Source organism: Rhea americana, unplaced genomic scaffold (genome assembly GCF_003343005.1).
Source record: "Rhea americana isolate MKP2758 unplaced genomic scaffold, rheAme1 scaffold_438, whole genome shotgun sequence".
NCBI classification, from domain to species: domain Eukaryota; kingdom Metazoa; phylum Chordata; class Aves; order Rheiformes; family Rheidae; genus Rhea; species Rhea americana.
Window position 1 is genome coordinate 315,984 of NW_028186577.1, and position 13,251 is coordinate 329,234.

General features: G+C 48.8%; 2 non-coding genes across 2 annotated transcripts; one reads left to right on the top strand and one right to left on the bottom strand.

Moving 5' to 3' along the window:
* Nucleotides 1–555: 555 nt before the first annotated feature.
* On the top strand, nt 556–638 carry TRNAL-CAG (transfer RNA leucine (anticodon CAG)). The gene has a single exon. It is a non-coding gene; the product is annotated as a tRNA-Leu (tRNA).
* A 197-nt stretch (nt 639–835) lies between these two features.
* On the bottom strand, nt 836–918 carry TRNAL-CAG (transfer RNA leucine (anticodon CAG)). Its single transcript has one exon. It is a non-coding gene; the product is annotated as a tRNA-Leu (tRNA).
* Between the last annotated feature and the right edge of the window lie 12,333 nt (nt 919–13,251).

Here is a 13,251-nt window from a genome sequence, read left to right on the forward strand (position 1 = left end):
ACTTCAGCAGGAAAGATCACATTGTGCGCAGACTGCACGAAGGATAGACAGGATGAAGCGAGGAGGATGAGAGAAYGTCTGCTCTGAGCAGGTGGAGAGGAGCTGCTTCAGCCAGGGCTGTGTGTTCACTGCCATCCATCCATGGGGAGAGCACACGAGGGGCCTTTCTTTGCCAGTTCCCCCTCTTTTGGGTCCACAGAGCTATCACCTCACAGGGCCAGGCTGTGCTGAGGGGACTGCAACGCCCATGCGGGCCCGGCCCGGCCGAGTGGCGTGGCGGCTCGGCCGTGCCCCAGGGCTGCCCTCACGAGGAGGGATGGGGAGGGCAAAGYGGGCCAAGTCTGCCCAGTGCCAAAGTCCTGCTCTGCTGCCAGCCAGCCCCAGTGAGGGCACACCTGGGCCTGGTTAGCACCCTGCTTGGGGGGGGGACAATAATCCCTGCTACTGTCTGCTGCCCCGGCCCGGCTGTCCGCAATACCCAAACCCATCTCTTTAAGGCCCTCAAGGCCGTGGACGTTGCTCCAAGGTGGCTGCAGGGGGCCCATGCAGCAGCAGGTCAGGATGGCCGAGCGGTCTAAGGCGCTGCGTTCAGGTCGCAGTCTCCCCTGGAGGCGTGGGTTCGAATCCCACTTCTGACAAGCATTTTTTTAAAGTCTTTTCCCTTTTTCTTTTTGGCGTTTTTTCCCTTTTTTTTTTTATTTTTTTTTTGCTGTAGACGGTCGCTGCCTTTTATCGCGGTGTGGGGGCGCGGGGGAGGAACCGGCGGTATAAAGCATCCGCGGAGAGCGGCCGGGAGACTGGGGCGAGAAAAAAGCAAGTCAAAATACTAAGCACTTGTCAGAAGTGGGATTCGAACCCACGCCTCCAGGGGAGACTGCGACCTGAACGCAGCGCCTTAGACCGCTCGGCCATCCTGACAGCTGTGCGCCTAAGTGCCCGCCCCACCATACACAATCTGGAACAGCGCCCTCTGCGCACGCGCGTGGGCTCCGCTGTGTCGAGAGCGCAGCCGAGCGGTCCTGCGCAGGCGCTTTCGGCCCCCCGTCGCCGCCGTCGCGCGCCACTAGGGACCGCTGGCGCCACGCAGTGAGGGAGGCGAGGAGCGGCGTGCTGTGGAGAGCAGAGGGCGCTGCCCGTCCTCTCCTCCCGGCGGGTCATAGCGACCGCCGCGGCTTGTAGTCACTTTTTTTCCGTCTTCGAGGGTCGCCTAGGCAAGGTCTGAAAGTGTCGGCAGCGCCGATGACCTCTGCTGCCTGTTTTCCGTGGCACCTGGCAGCTGCTGTGGTTTTCAGTGGTTTGTTGCTGGTAGTGTGGCTGCTTGGGGACCCCTTGGCAGTTCAGAGGGCCATCAGTGGTCAATGAAGTATGGCACCCTCTCACCCAAGCATCCATCAAATGGCATGGGAAGAAGCGGAGAGGATGAGGGCCGATGCTGCCCTGGAAATCCAGATCTGCATCTGTTAGTAGTGTTGCTCAGCCCACAAGAAGTGTTTGTGATCCCTTTTCATTGTTTGGTTTTATTGTGGGATTTTACATGGTGCCTGGCAAAGGCAAAGGCAGAAATGTGTTTCTCTGTGATAACCGAGCCTGAAGGAGCAGAATGGTTCCTCTTGCGTGGAGGCAGTGCTGACAACTATGTTGWGTTTGACAAGAAAAAGGGAGTCCATCTTACTCTGTCCTTGAGTAGAATAGATACAGGAATTTCTGTTGGCTGTAACATTTTTCATACAATTAAATATTGTGGAACCGGGCCAAGAGTGAATAGAGCATGCGTGAGAAACAAGTTCAGCTAAAGGACATGGTGAAGAAGACCATCAACGACCACCAGAGGACCCTAACAGACCACCTGAAGGCAGGAATGTGCATGCATCGAAGATATTTACATATCTTACCTATGATAATGAAGTTCTCGGATAAGTAATGAATATGTTGATAAGTTCCTGGAAAAATGATGAATATGTATGTATTAGTTGCATTTAATCTCTAAAGCTAGACGCCTTGGCATGCACATGAGGTGGAGAGATCTCCTGTGTGTCCGGCGCTGTCATAATAAAGAATGCCTGCTTTCTAACACTCCAAAACTGAGTCTTAGAGAGTTTGATTTGCTGACTTATGGTAACATCTGTGGTAAAAAACTCCCTTGCCTCAGCACCATGTGGCAAAGCTGAAGGCATAAAGCCACTTCCACTCCACTTGAAGGGCAAGTGGTTAAATCTTATAAACAATTCACTCCTCAGAAGTCACTTTGAAAGAAACCAGTGCCCTCACAGTGCCCTAAAACAACCAACTAAACAATAGAACCTGTTTTGCAGAGGCTAAATTTGGTGTGTGAGTTAATCTGCCAAGATAGTTTCCATCTGCCAGACAAAAATACCCCTTGGAAGTTCCTGCCTGGTCTGGGGAAATTCCTGATGTCTGTGCTGTGTCCATTAGTGTGTGACAATAGAGTTCGTATAGTCTTTGCTCTCCTGATTTAGGGGAAAGAAGGAAAAGAAAGGGAAAAGAAACATAGAAGAATGTGGTTCAAACCACACAATGGCTGGAAGGGTGAGTCTCTTGTCTTGCTGGCATCTAACCATACTAGGCTTCCTCCCAAGTCAACATGTTGATTCTCGTGGGGCTGATGGCCAGGAGCCTGTGAGATTTGGGTTGCACTGGGTGCTTGCCTCTCCAAAGATGGGAGCAGGACTTAGCAGTGTGCTGTGCAGCTAGAATGGGGCTGGATACTGTGCTCTCTTGCAGTTGCCTCACAACCTTTTCTGGGTCTGTCCCTGCTCCTAAAGGAAAACAGACCCTTCACTGAAGCTCTGCCACACTGATGGTGTCAGTTAACTTATGCTTGATTTGCAAATTTGTCTCACTTCTCTAGGCAGTTTAACACCCTGGTGTTTGTGAGTGGTTTGTTGGTGGCCAAACTGTGGTCCTTCCTTGAGGATGTGGTAAAGCCTGATTCTTTGTTATGTGGGTCAATTGCGAAGAAGTCAATGCTTAGATTTCCCTATAGCATTGAAAAGGCAAATCATCTCTGCAGTTTAGGGCAGCKCCTCATGCTTCCTTGGAGTATATTAAATATTGTTTTCAGACTAAATGTAATATTAATTATTCTGGAGAAGTGAGGACTGCTACAGGACTGAAGGATGTGCTAGGAGGTTTTGAACAATACTTGCCTGTTCAGTACAATCCCTTAGTTGCTTGGTAAATGGCCACTCTCACTAGGGAGATGATGCAGTGTCTCTGTCCTTCCTTCTTTTCGAGCAAGGAAATCTAGAAGATGGATTTCGCTCTTTCCTTGTTACCCGTGCTGTATTCTAGGTTTTCTGGAGTCAGTTAGAGATATTAGATTTGCCAAGTAACAGTGGAAGGACTGGCAGGGTTGGCCAGATGTGCTCTTCCACAGATTACGGCATTAACCTTGGGTATTTTATCTGCTTTGTTACTGGGTAACGGGACTTTTCTCACTGCTGTATGAAGACTGATCGAGTTTGGTCAGATCCTTCCCTTTCACCCTAAACAGGCAGCCTATGTTAGCTCTGATGTGGGGAGATGAATAGTGCTTTTGAGGCAGTCTGCATCACACATGGTTCAGTTGTAAGACAGAGTCCTCTGTGGTCTGCTCCCCTCTTCCTGGCTTCCCTAGCCCTTGGCTCTGCTGACGAAGTGCTATGTGCTGGCACAGAAGGCGACCAGCCACTGTGGGACCTGTCTGCGCTGGAATGGGAGAGGTAACATGAAATCTTGGTTGTAAATTCCTTCTAGAGCTGCTCCTATGAACTAGTAACTTGAACCACTTCAGGCCACTGTGGCTGAGCCTCAGGGGGTGATTCAAGGCCTAATTTTGGTGACCAAACTGTGGGCCTTTTTTCTGTTCAAGTCCATTCAGCCCTGATAGATGCCCATGGCACTGATCAGAGCAAGGGCTGCACCTACCTGCACTTCCCAGGGCATTAAACCTTTAGGACAAGTCCTTCCAGGAAGTGCTTTTCCTTAAAATACTTCAGCTTTAAATTTGGAGAAGAATCTGTATTGAGCCTGTCTTCAGCTTACTACACTCTGCTCGTGCTCATGACGCAGAGGAATTGTTCTTAGCTATCTTTGTTAGGAGATATCTCAAAGAAAGTTGGGACAGTGGCTGAACAAGGCTCAGTGAAAGGGGGAGCAGAAAGGGAAAAAAACATGTCCAGAGGATCATAAACAGTCAACAGAAACAGCCACTTTTTGAAGTTGTTAGTCAGCCCATTGTCCCAGTGGCCTCACAACAGTCTGATATTTCTGGCACCAAAGCAGGATGTTTCCTCACGTCCATGTGCTGAATCTCAGTAGACAGGAAATGATACAATAATGCTGAAATCATCACAGCCACACGGCCCCTTGATGTGTGGGTGTAGTTCCTGCTGTGGGTTCCAGAGAAGCTGGGAGAGCAGGAGAGGGCCTCCTAGGGGGATCCCAGAAGTGTAGGGACCAAGAACTCACAGTGAGTTTGATATTTGTCAGTCCCGGTCCACTGATAGTGGCTGGCACTGGCTCAGAGCTACCTGTACCTAGTTAGCAGATCTCCTTTTGGTGTTACAGCACTTGGAGGGAGGAAAAGGTGTTAATTTTATAATTACGGGAAGAAAGTGGTGCTGCAGATAYAATTTTAGCACAGAAACTTTTGCTGAGGAAATAGTAACAGTCACATGATGGCATTGTTCACTGCAGCAAGAAGCAGAGTCCCTTACAACTCAGGTTAATCTACTGCCTGTGTTCGCAAGTGGGAGAGTGCTGTTTGATTTCCTTGGTGCAAGCTGTATCCTTTCAAGGAGCAGGAAAGGACAGGCCACAGTTGTGGGCCATAGTACCTGTAGGGCTGGGTGGATCGTACAGTGGGACCAACGAGGAGACCTGGCCACATGCAGGGAGCTGGGAGTGTCTGAGATTTGTTTATCAGCCATCTAATGAGTGCCTAGGGAAAACCTTGCATCCTTTGCTAACAGGAGCCTTTCCTCTTCACTGGATGCCTGGAGGTGGTGGCCAAGAGGATCACAGAGTAGAGGGCTGTCTGCACCACTGCCTTGCGCCCCTCCAGCTGGATGAAGAAGGGAGCCTGTGGGTTGACAGTGGTGGAGATGTTCCCAGCTGGCTCTGTTTCACCTTATCTCTAGCACTGCTGTTACTCCCCGTCCTATCTGTCACAGATTTGTGTTCCCTCAGGTGTCTTATTGCCTGTAGTCAGTCTGTTTCCCAATTTTACCCCTCAACTAGACCTATGCCCGCTGAGTCTTAGAACACGGTAAATGTCCAGCATTCTGGAGGTGTAAGCTGGGGCTGGATGTGGAGCACTGTCTGTGTGCTGTGGTAATCTCAGAAGGAGAGTCCAGCTAAGGTGAAAGTGTGTTGCACTTGGACCAAATTAACTCTGATCACCCAAATAAACTGGTGAGAAAGTGTGTCAACTCCAAAGTTATAGCTGAAACCTGGAGACAGTGGGAGAGAGAGAAGGGGAGGCCTAGTGATTTCTTTGGTTTCTCAGCTGGGTCAGAAGGAGTCTTGAAAAGGGTTAAGAGACTGTGCAGAGAAAGATGTGCCAGTGTTTGCTGTTCTGTTATGTGTGTTTCTTGTGTGAGTTCATGTTAAGGCTTGTTAGGTTTTGGAACCCGTATAGATGCCTGAGGCTGTTTGCTCCAGCTTGCATGCATCCCTGGGGATAAACTGTGAACTCAGCCTGTGCCTGAGGCTTGGCAGAAAGAGCTGCTTAAACAAGTGGGCTTCTTTAACAGACAAGTGGAGTGACAACTTTGATCCGGAGGGCCTAAGGGAGCAGGGCTTTGGTGTCTGGTTTCTGCGAGGGCCCGGAAGCAATCTAGGGGCATGTTGCAGAGGGCCAGATCAGACCAGAGGGTACTGAGGGCCCCAGTATTGTCATGTCTAGCACAGTCGAGCACTGCATGTGGCAGCTCCTATTGCCCTTTAGGAAGGTGTGCTAGTGCCATGGTCTCTCGTGGAGATAGGATTGGAGGAGGAAGCCAAAGAGCAGGTTTTGTTGCTGAACTGTGGGCTCACACACGGAAACTGAGGCCTGGTGTGAAGTAGCACTGAATGCCTTGTGCTGAAATTTGTGGCAGTGCTGGAGATGGGCTTTAGGTTTAGGATTTGAGAACCCATTGGAGGGGATCTAGCTTATCCAGCCCTTAGCTTCTCTCTCCATGTTTTTAGACAATCCCACGGTGAACAGGACTCTGCAGCTATAGTTCTGTGAAACCTCAAGCTCAATGTGGTCCCAGGCTTTTCTTGAGCATCTTGGAATTGCTTTCTTAGGTGAGACCGAAAATTCAGGTTAGGATAAGGCTGAGTTTTAGAAGCATAGGTCCATAGAAAACTGCTGAATATTTTTTAATCTTGGATAAAAGTGTTACTGTCTAGTTTGGATCAGTTCACTCACCTCCATCCCTGGAAAGATGATGGAACAGCTCATTCTGGATGTCATCTCCAGGCATATGGAGGAAAAGAAGGTGATCAGGAGTAGTCAGCATGGATTCACCAAGGGGAAATCCTGCTTAACCAATCTGACAGCCTTCTATGATGGAATGCCTGGCTGGATAGATGAGGGAAGAGCAGTGGACATTGTGTATCTTGACTTCAGCAAGGCTTTTGACACTGTCTCCCATAACATCCTCCTAGATAAGCTCAGGAAGTGTGGGTTAGATGAGTGGACAGTGAGGTGGCTTGAGAACTGGCTGAAAGGCAGAGCTCAGAGGGTTGTGCTCAGTGGTGTGGAGTCTAGTTGGAGGCCTGTGGCTAGCAGAGTTCCCCAGGGCTCAGTACTGGGTCCCATCCTGTTGAACTTTTTCATCAGTGATCTGGATGAGGGGACAGAGTGCCTCCTCACCAAGTTTGCTGATGATCCCAAGCTGCGAGCAGTGGCTGATACACCAGAGGGCTGTGCTGCCATCCAGAGAGACCTGAACAGACTGGAGAGCTGGGCAAAGAGGAACCTCATGAGGTTCAACAAGGGCAGTGCAAAGTTCTGCACCTAGGGAAAACTAACCCTAGGCACCAGTACAAGCTGGGGGCTGACCTTCTGGAGAGMAGCTCTGCAGAGAAGGACCTGGGAGTGCTGGTGAATGACAGCTTTACCATGAGCCAGCAATGTGCCCTTGTGGCCAGGAAGGCCAATGGTCTCCTGGGGTGCATTAGGAAGAGGGTTGCCAGCAGGTCGAGGGAGATGATCCTGCCCCTCTCCTCAGCCCTGGTGAGGCCTCATCTTGAGTACTGTGTCCAGTTCTGGGCTCCCCAGTACAAGAGAGACATGGAGCTACTGGAGAGAGTGCAGCGTAGGGCTATGAGGATGATCAGAGGGCTGGAGCATCTCTGAGGAATGGCTGCAAGAGCCTGAACCAGGCTGGTACCTGCTTCCAACCTCTGATTGCCTGCAGTGGTGCCAATCCTACCCCAAACCCTTGCAGAGTTAAAGGTCAACCGGAGCAGCCCCTGTATAGAGGGTTTTTCAGTCTCTCTCCTCCCACTATCCCAGCTTAACAATGAGCCTATGTCAAACTGGTTCTGCAGCTGCTGTTGGAAGGCAGGTGGCCTCATGCCCTAAGGAGATAGAAAACAGGGAGCTCTGAGAAGGCAAGAAAAAGCTGAGCTGTTTCTTGTAAGTTCCTTCCTTGAACTGATGGCATTCATGTACGAACAAGTTGGTTGGAGGAGCGGGAAGTGACGGTTTGAAGCACTGGTGTTTATGCTGGTCCACACAGGCAGGCAAAAGTGCTTGAAAACCATCTGATGGATCTCAAGGATTGTACGTGCAGCAGGCAGGAAGTCAGCAGTACTGAGCTCTGCTTTTCCTGGAGTGAAGGGCTGAGGCCAGTGTCTGCCTGTTCCTGCCTTGAGAAGGGGCTGGATGGGTGGATTGATGGCATGGTGGACTTGCTGTTCCTGCTGTTACRGAAGAGAGGGAGGGAGGGAGGCCTGGGGCTGCTGCAAAGAGGCCTTCCACAGGTCTCTTTTAAATGAAGCCTTCATCCTCTTCCATAGCCAGGGAAGCAGGTACCAGCCTGGTCCTGGGCTCTGCCAGAAGTGCAATAGTAGAGCCATGGCACTCTTCCTGCACACTACCTTCTGCTTGTAGTGACCCTGGTAAGATCATTTGCCATATAGGGCATTGATGGGAAAGAGAGGAGACCCCTGCTCCAGCCACCTTTGAGACAGACACAGCATGGCCACTGCTACACCAGGGGCAGTGCTGGCAGCAGCTTCTGCAATGGCTAAGGCTTCCTGTCACATCTGAAAGTCTCTGTCGTGCTTGTTGTGACCAGATCTGCTGCTGTGCTGCCCCATCTTGCTTAAAGTACAGTGGTGAAAAACAGCCCTTTTGGGGTTATTGTGACACTTCCTTCTTCCTGCCAACTCTGTGGAAATATTTGCCTTCGGAGTCTGCAGTACACAGAAGGATTGCAACATCAGGGCATCTCTCCAGCTCTGCATGCACTTAACAGGAGCCTTCTGGGTCCTGGTGTGTGCAGGCAGCTTGTTCTGGCTGACTCACAGCATGCCCCTTTGCCTTAGCTGGAAAGCAGCCCTCAATTTCATTTACATCACCTAGCCACACATCCCGAGAAGAACCTTCCCCACCTCCTGTAGTGGGGAAGAGCTTGCTCCCAGTGCTGGGTTGTCCTGTAGGGAATAAATGAGTCCTGCTTAGGAAGATCTTAACTGTGCTGCAAGCCAGCCAGCTCTGTGTTTGTTTCTTTGCGTGCAATATTTTAAACCAGCTTAAGTCTTGTTTATTGCAGCAGCCATTTGTTGTCCTTGGCAGCCTCCATGGGATAGTTGCAGAGGAGTGGTTTGTTCTCAATTCTGGCTGCTGAGGAGAGGCATTGATTATCACAGTCACACACCTTTCTGCAACACATGTGCGAGCAGTGTTGCTAATCCTTGCCCTGTCTGGTGTTTGCAGATTGGTCAAATCCTGTGTCCTGAATGTGCAACTCACTTTGCCTATGCTGCCCAAGTTGTGGCTTGCCTCTCACAGCAATCTGCCACTGAGATCAGCTACTGGCTTGTGGGGCAAGGATGTGGCTGGGATGTGGTGCTGCCACGGGAAAGAGCTCCATCCCACGGCCAGTGCCACTGACCCTTTTATCACCCCCTGTGTTATTTGATGCAAGGGTAAAGAAGAATCTCAAGACATCTAGTTTTGCATTGGAGCACTTGGAAGTGACCTGCCTGGCTTGGGGTCCTTACTGGTAGCTGTGAGCTGCCTCACCGTGGAAAAATACTGAGCATCAGCACTTCTCTTTGTGTACTGGACACTGTCTGTTGAGCCCAAATTTGCTTTTCTTCACAAGAAAGGAGGAAACCATCATGTTCAGAGAAGTGAAAGCTTCTATGGTCTTCTCTGCTATTTTTAAAAACAACACTTTCTAAGTAAAGCAGCTTCTTAAAAACACAAGCAGTTACTTTCCAAATAGTATTTACTCCGTTCCCTGATGAGATGCTGAATACAGACAACCCCAAACCGCTGCTCCTCATTTCCTGCCTTTTTCTTTAATATGAGAAAACTCAAAGTCATGCATTGCCAAAAAGATTTTCTGTTTTCCTTGTGTTTTAGTACTCTCCTTTATTATATTAATGGCTCAAGTGCTTTATATTCAGCATAGAATGGGGGAATTTCCAAACTGAGAGGTYGCCTTTGGCTCTAAGGACTGGTATCCTTAGGCTAGTACTTGTTGCCTTGGCCAGGACAGCTGAGGTTGTTGAGTCAGTTCTGGTCTGCTCTGGGCCATATTGCCAAATGGTTCGACAGACACATAGTGGTGCTGGAAAAGCCATAGCAGTTTCTCCAGATGCAAGTCTTTTATAGTATTCTCAGAGCACAAAGTATCTGCACTCATAGAACAAAGCTGGGAAATCACTGTGTGGAAAGCTGACTGTTTTTGTAAGAGAGATGACATTAAAATATTTCTGTGCCATTTTAGACCAGTCTGCAAGAACACAGAATGGGTAAGGTTGGAAGGGACCTCTGCAGATCATCTAGTCCAACCTCCCTGCTCAAAAACTGCTCTGATAGCTCCACGGCATTGCTGTTGCAGAGGTAAATGTGCTTTGTGAATGAGTGATGTGAAAGTGGAAGATCATTTTCCCTTTTGATTTATGATAGACGACTGAGGAATCACTTCAGTTCTGGGTATGTCCAGAGCTGGAGTCCTTGTTCACCGTCTCCTTTACAATATAAAGACTGGTTGGCTATTCCCAACAGCCAGCTGTGTTCCTGCCACCTCCTTCTAGTAAGCTTCCATGGCAGGGAGGAGGAACTTGGCATCATGGAGAGCAAGGAGTCTGCTGCCAGAGGTACTGGGCTTCCCTGCTCCAGTTCAACCTAGAAGACTAATTGCTGGGGTCTGGGGAGCTCTCTCATCATGCACTGGAAGTCATCACCATTATTGCCTGATCAGAACTGGATGTCTTTCTTCCAGATCACATGCAGCATTCTAGGTCCACACCACATGGTTTCCAGGATGACAAACCTACTGTAACACAGAGCACCTAGTCTTCCTCTATGGGGAACAAGAATGGCCAAGGAACACACATTTCTAACATGGAAACACCCTGAAGGAGAAGGGCCAAATTTTAGGGTCGTTTACTGTTTGTTTAGTGGATAACTCTTGTTCTTCTTGCTTTTGAAGGGTCAAGTTGCTTTTTGCCTTCAAGAACAATTCTTCTGGCATTAGTCATGCCTTGCATCTAGCTGTGAGAGMCCTGAGCCTGTGCACAGCTCAAGCACTTGCCTGTGGGCAGCCCTAGAAATGCTCAGAGTGATCCAGCTGATAGGATTCCTGTCTCTGCTGAGGAAGAGGGGATTTGGCCCATGGCATCCAACGTTTGGAGCACCGAGTAAACATACCAGCTAGTGCTTGCCAGTGAGAAATCAAAAGTTATGGGTATAGCATCAGATGAGGCTTCTCAGCATGTCTTATGCTGCCACCCACATCCAGTCCACAACAGATCTCGTTCTCCCTTTCTCTGCAGTGGAGCCAGTGTTTAAGTAGCAGGACATCTGTTATGGCTGATATGTAACTTTCCTTAGAGCGGAGCAGAAACTGGAGCCAGACAGCCCAGACTCCAGCCTTGCCACTGAAGTGTCTGGTGTGAGCCACGGATTCCATTTCYTAGGGCTAAGGATCAAACTTGAAGCTGCGTTATCTGGCCTGGAGGCTACAATCCCAAGTGCAATGGTGCACAGTGCATTAGGTGTAGTCTGTCTGCCCAGACCCAATTAATGGTGCTTGTATGTATGCTTGTTCATGTTTTTTTCCCTGGCCATGTCAAACCAGACTGAATGGCCTTCCTCATTTCCGAGAGAAATGGACCTTGGCAGAGATCCAAGCCAACCACACTTTCTGTTGCTTGAGCTTGCTGAGTTATAACCTGACTGTGCAGTGTGAACATACGTGGCTGTCCTGACTACTAAACCTCAGACTGCTCTTCTACGGTAKGGGAGAATACTGTTTGCAAGAGAAGTCTGTTATCGGCTGTGCTCTGGGCAAACACGTCAACCCAGGTTGCCTGCATCCTGTCACTTGTCCATTGGTTCTCCTTTTTCATTTTCACCTTCATAGTAACAAAGAAGGGTCTCTTCTGGATTTACTCCAAGATCTTTATAAAAGATACCAGGCAGGGCAGGCCAAAAGTATCCACAAGCATTCTACATGCTTAAGTAATAGCAGGCTATTGAGTTCCTACGCACCGTGGCAAGAACCAGCAGCATAGTACTGGGACTGCATGGCACATCCCTGTTTGTTTCCTTTCAGTCTTGCAAGTTGTCCTTCTCAAGGCCAGGCCATGTTTGCAGTGGATGGGGTGCTATCAGCAGTGTATGCTGCCTGCAGGAGACACTTTATGTTTAAATCTGACTATCCTGGGAGACTGTGGAAACTGGGTGCCTTCCACCAAAGTTGTGTTACTGGCAAAAGGGAACACGATGTACATATAGTCTTCAATAATTATTGTTAGTGCAGTTAACATTTTAACAGTCTAATAGTCCAAATTTTCTAATTAATGCAGAAAAGCCTCATTAATACTACAGGTAAAGTTATTATTCAAGAAATAAAGAGAAACCTTTCCTAGTATCTTCTACTGTTCTTCAGTGTTACATCATCCTTTCAAGGCATGTCTCAGTCCTAAGGGTGACCTCAAGAAATCTTCAATTCTTCCAGAAAAAGAATGGAGGGGAGTTGTGATGCATGGTCAGCATCCTGAGGTCTTTGCTGGAAAAATGTGATATTCATGGTGGGATTTCTTTCTCCTCAGTCTTGGACTGCTTCATTTCATTTTTATACATTTTCATCATATAGTCTACCTATGTGCTAATTTTGTCCATTGGGTCTCAATTACCCCATTTTTTTTTTTGTTTGTTACTGTCTTGAAAGCTGGTTTTATCCAACTAACAGGGCTGCAGTCTGCTGATTGACCGCTATGATGTGTTTACAATCTGGACTGCCAGTATCATCCTGTGCTGCCCTCTCGCGCATCATATTTTATTCTACAGTCCCAAAGCCACACTGAATGACTACTTACTATTCCTATAAACTAAAGCAAAACTAAAATTTAGGCAGTAGCAATGGCCTAGACAATTTCTGTCATAACCAAAGAAACTAAAATCAACTCAGGCCAAGACAAACCCAGAGAAGTCACAAGACCCTTCATGGTCAGATCACTACAAAGCCTATGGCTTTTTGCTAGTAGCAGCAGAAAATCTTCTGAGCTACACTGGGTTCCCTGCCTCTGGGKTTTTTCAAAGCTGTGAAAGATCTGAAAGAAGTGCAATAAGAGGATGGGACTTGTGTGGTGCAGGGACATGTGTGCAATGAGATGGGGAGGGTGGTAGAGGAAGTGAGCGAGGAGCTATGATGCCAATTTTCTGCAGGCTAGGCTGTCACAGCTTGTCAGAGCTGCCCAGTCCTGTCTGAGTCAATTGCCATGCCTTTGTGGCCTGGTTTTGGTGGTAATTGTAGGGCTTGCTGGTGGCTTAGGCTCACAAAGCTCCTGTCACTTGATGGTTTGCTATGCCCTGCACAGCCACACTGAGGCTGCTTTCCAGGCAACTGCCCTCCACCCGTATGCTGTGGGATTTCCTTTTGCAGGTGGTGCCTCCAAATCCAGCTCCCAAGCTCACTGGGAGATCTTCAGTCACTGAGAGTCAGGTATCCTGGAAAAACAAAGACCCCTAGCAGGTAAAAATCAGTATCAGTCTACTCAGTGCAGAGAAAG